Below are 5316 nucleotides of genomic sequence, written 5' to 3'. Positions count from 1 at the left end.
CCCCCAAAGGAAATCGTTTACGAATTCGGATGGATCTAAAGAATATACCATAAAGAACTATATGAATTGCAATTCCACGTTGGTTATTTATTAATTGAAATGTACATGTGGACTTAAGTACGTGGGAAAAAATGAAGAGACCTTTGAAAATGAGGATTCAAGAGCACATCCGGAATGTTAAGAATAAGGTTGAGGGGCATGCAGTTTCCAAACACTTTCTAACAGAGCATAACTCCAATCCTGAAGATAATACCTTTAAAGCAATTGAACACGTTACCCTGGGTGAAAGAGTAGGAAATCTGGGCAATCTGCTATCAAGAAGAAAAATGTTCTGGTTATTCGAATTGGACACATTAATAACTAAAGGCTTTAATGAGTATTATGAAATTGCTCCTTTTTTGTGATGAGTTCAGTTCCCATTTACCAGTATACCTCCATCATGTATGGATGGCCCTGACCAATACCCCTAAGGTTAACCGTTTTGGGGAAAGACCAGGTTTGGTAAAAAATTTGGCAGTATTGACCATATCCAGATTATATTTGCTGCCATACCATCATTTGTGAGCCCAATCCCGTCCGATTTTGGAAGCAAAGCATGATTAGGGCCAGGTCAGTACCAAGAAGGGTAACCTCTTGAGAATACCTGGTGCTGCAAATTTACCTAGTGGTCCGAAAATCTAATTAAGACATTTGGTCACTGCCTGAAAAGTGATTCATAACACATCCACAAAGCCAGTTCTGACTTAAAAGATATCAATGGTACCAGAGTTAAGTACACTATGAACAATTATACCAGCACATCTAGGCACCAATACCATGATTGGAGACAACCTGGGAATCTTAGATGTTGCAAGTTATCCACATCCCAGGAACAAAGACAAGAAGAATTCTGAAAGAAATTTGTGAAATTTAATTATGCTCCTCCCAGAAGATGACCAAGGACTGTATTCTTGTAAAACATCAACTTTTGCCCCTCCCTGCAGATATGTACCTCTTCGAAGATTATTATGAAAAGTTATGCACTTACCTTAAAACCATCAACGACAAAAAACTATGTATCAAATATTTTAAATGGCTTAACATTTCACAGGCATCCGGTTTAAGTGCAATTACTGCTTTAAATAACCTATTTATGAATATCTATACACATATACAGCATTCTGTGATTAAAATCTTAAATATCTATTTCCAAAGATATATGTTAATATTCATACATGCACAGTATTCTCACAGTATTCTAACTCTACTTATTTGTTGATGTGTATAGTTTATAGATTGTGCTGAAATACTTCAATGAAGCATATGTATGATTCTTTTTATAATCTTTATTGTTTATTTTCACTTAATCTATATGTTGGTATTTGATGCTAATACTGTATTTATTTAGTTCTAGACCTAAATTGGAGTTTGACCCTGTTCAAAAGATTGTTTATTTAGATATGGGTGGAAGTCATCTCTGACATACACAACATAAGGGCGGAAGTGCCTTTTTGTAATGCTGCACCCAGAAGTGAATACAGTTTAAGGGTGGAAAAACATCATATAAGTGAGGGCGGAAGTGACGTCCAACCAGTGACACGGCCAGCGCTGACGCGAGACCGAGGAGGGCAACAGTGATGGCGGGTCATGTGAGCAGAGGTGGAGGTGGCATCCATCGCTGATGTGAGACCGAGGAGGGTGGCAGTGATGGCGTGACACGTGAGCAGAGGCGGAAGTGACGTCCTCTGCATGGAAAGAGATGCGTACCCTAGGAAACCGCGTGCTCTGGACCCATATAGCTGCAAATACCGGATGTGATGAGAGATAAGAAGGGCGGAAGCCAAGTCAGTAAGGGCGGAAGTGTTCCTTATAATATCGTTTTTTAACATATTTGTAATGTTGATATTCTCATAAGAAAACATCCAAATATAAAAGTTGTAAATCAATGAACGGACTGAATACAAATTTATACTATTCTTATATGTATATGATATACAGGAAGTGATGCGGACTTCTGACCCCTATAAAACTTCCAGTGGGGTATAAATATTGGACTATCACACATACACACCATCCCCTTGATGAAGTCATAGTACGAAATGCGTCAGGGGTCTTTGCCGCATGTCTCATGAACTTTGAAATATTACGTCAGATAAGCTGCTATAATTATTAACTATTTCTTTTTCATTAATATTTATTATAATAATCTTCATACTGCCTGTTGGTGCTATACATTTGTATAAGTGTTATCAATGTACCCTAAGGAAATATGCTAATCCTTAAGGTGTTGCATTATTTTTTAGTATTTTTGAGTGTTTTTATTGTGATTTATTAAATTGTTATTTTTTATAGATTTTCTACATATTCATTTATTTCTGCACTAGCACTTTTGGTCCACCTGATATTTATTTATTCATTAGGCGCAAATGCTTGGCTCTTAAATGTATTTACATTTTTCATTGAAATCATGTTGCACACTATATTTGCTTAATATTTATCAATTAGATGTAATATTGAATATATATTGCAGTGATATTTTATGTGTTTAGCAAACTTGTCGCTTTAGGGTTAATTCACCTTTTTCACTATTTCTTCAACACTTACATGATGTGAGGTTCTGAATTTGTTGTGGAACCAGGGTGGTCATAGGAGCAGACACAGAAGCAGACTTAAATGAAAAAGTGGAGTTTTTAATAAGTGATTTAGAAGACATGGGAATGGCAAAATAAAAAGTCCAGGTATAGCACTAAAGTGCACTTGATAACTGTAGTGGGGGTTAATGAGAAAATGTCCAGATAGTGACAGACAGGAACAGTCCAGTATAAGTATGGTGAGCTGAAAACAGAATGCAGACATGATGAGCTGTAACTGAATACAGGTATGGTGAGCTGTAACTGAATTCAGGTATGATGAGCTGTAACAAATGCAGGCTGAGGTCATGAAGTCCAGCTGGGAGTGAAGGGAGGCAAGGTGCAGAAAACAACAGGTTCAGGTACTCAGGCAGGTGGGAAGGTATGTGGAGGGTGCAGGGTAAGTCCAGCAGGTAGGGGCAGGCAAGGTTCAGGCTAGTAGCATAAACAGACAGGCAGGTAAGGCACAGGTACTCTCTCTCAGCCTCAGCTGAGAAACACATTGCACTGGCAAAGGAAGGAAGGCTCTGGACCTTCCTAAATACTCAGTGCCACGCTGTGACTGGCTAGAATTAGCACATGAACAACCAGGATTGGATAGCCGGAATCACATGGCCGCAGCCAAGATGGCGGCGCCCATGCCAACGGAACGTAAACACCACCAGTCCTCACCAGGCCTAGTGACAAAGTGCCAGCACAGAACCACGCGCAGCCAATGCCCCTTGCCAAACACCAGCACCGCTGCCAGAGACCCCCCGCCATAACGACCTCACAAGTAATACCCGGTGACTACCATGCCGAGAAACCCTGGTCGTGACAACACATACATACAGTCACACATATACACTTACATACATACTGTCACAAACATACACTTATATACATACTGTCACACACATACACTTACATACATACTGTCACACACACACATACATACTTTCACATATATACACTTACATACATACTGTCACACACATACACTTACATACATACTGTCACACATATACACTTACATACATACTGTCACACAAATACACTTACATACATACTGTCACACATATACACTTACATACATACTGTTACACACATATACACTTACATACATACTGTCACACACATACACTTACATACATACTGTCACACATATACACTTACATACATACTGTCACACATATACACTTACATACATACTGTCACACACATACACTTACATACATACTGTCACACACATATACACTTACATACATACTGTCACACATATACACTTACATACATACTGTCACACACATACACTTACATACATACTGTCACACATATACACTTACATACTGTCATGCACATACACTTACATACATACTGTCACACACATACACTTACATACATACTGACACACACATACACTTACATACATACTGTCACACATATACACTTACATACATACTGTCACACACATATACACTTACATACATACTGTCACACATATACACTTGCATACATACTGTCACACATATACACTTACATACATACTGTCACACATATACACTTGCATACATACTGTCACACACATACACTTACTTACATCCCTATGGCTACATCCATTTTTATATAAGGTTTCTCGTGGACACCTACTGTATATGGAACCCTTTGTAATACACAATACATGAGCAAGCCCTGAAAGTATTAGTTTGTTTCCATCAACAAGTTGATCTTACTAACTGCTTTGGGGCTCAGTTACATTTGGATGTAAGTCATCTTTATGACATGCCTCTCGGATGTAGCAGGACACGCCCACTTTACCACCTTACTCACAGTCTCCCTGAAATGCTTTTTAAAAAGTAAGCCAGTATGTTCTGAGGTAACGGTAGATGATTTGCAGCTAGTCAGGAGGGTGATTGCCTGACCATTAACTGTTTACCAGAGCCGTAACTAGACTTCTTGGTTCCCTGTGCCAGAAAGAGCATTGGCGCCCCCTAATTTTTCAAAGGGACATAATGCACCCAAAAAATGGGAATAGCCTCATGGGGAAGGGCCAGGGAAGAGATAGGGGAGGCCAGGAGATGCTGGGGATGAAATAAGAGGAAGCTACAAGTGAGAATGATAATAAACAGAAATTTGACAGGCCCAAACAGCTCTCCCTGACCTATGGTGCCCTGTGTGATGGCACCGGCCGCACTACCCTAGCTACGGCCCAGCTGTTTACCATGGTTGTGAACAGGGCTCCAGTTTCTGCAGCACAGTAGCCCTGAGAGGAGGCAGTGAGTGGTGATAGCCCAATATAGAACATGAATATTCCTGACCAAAATATACAGACAAATAACTTTTTCTCCCCATCAGAGAGAAGGCAGGTGTGAGGGAGATTAGCCCAGAGACATCCCATCTCCATAAGTATTGCTCTTCATGGGGAAGTAGTAGATCCAGCCAGGGAATAGGCAGAGGCTATGCTGTATAATAAGACTGACACAGCAGTAACTAATAGATCAGCTACCCGGGAAATAGAGAAATCTGCCTACTACTGCTGTAGGTACTCAGGAATACAAGTTCTCCAAGTGACCTACTTGTAATATAACCATACCTGTGTATGTATCACCAAACTACTATTTACATCAACAACAACCGCAGTGATATTTACTATAGTTACTCAATTTCAGCTGTATTGGAATAGGAATAAATGTGTAACAGTCAGGAAGCCGATGGACGAAATTCCGAC

The 5316-nt window shown here is 39.7% G+C and overlaps 1 pseudogene; it reads left to right on the top strand.

The window, feature by feature from the left end:
• Positions 1-538: 538 nt before the first annotated feature.
• Positions 539-658, top strand: LOC148474541 (5S ribosomal RNA; annotated as a pseudogene).
• Positions 659-5316: the final 4658 nt, after the last annotated feature.

The sequence above is a fragment of the Taudactylus pleione genome, unplaced genomic scaffold (assembly GCF_031769625.1).
Source record: "Taudactylus pleione unplaced genomic scaffold, aTauple2 ptg000834l, whole genome shotgun sequence".
In the NCBI taxonomy this organism is placed as follows: Eukaryota; Metazoa; Chordata; class Amphibia; order Anura; family Myobatrachidae; genus Taudactylus; species Taudactylus pleione.
Note: the sequence above shows the minus strand (reverse complement) of the source record. Positions and strands in the feature narration are given on the sequence as shown.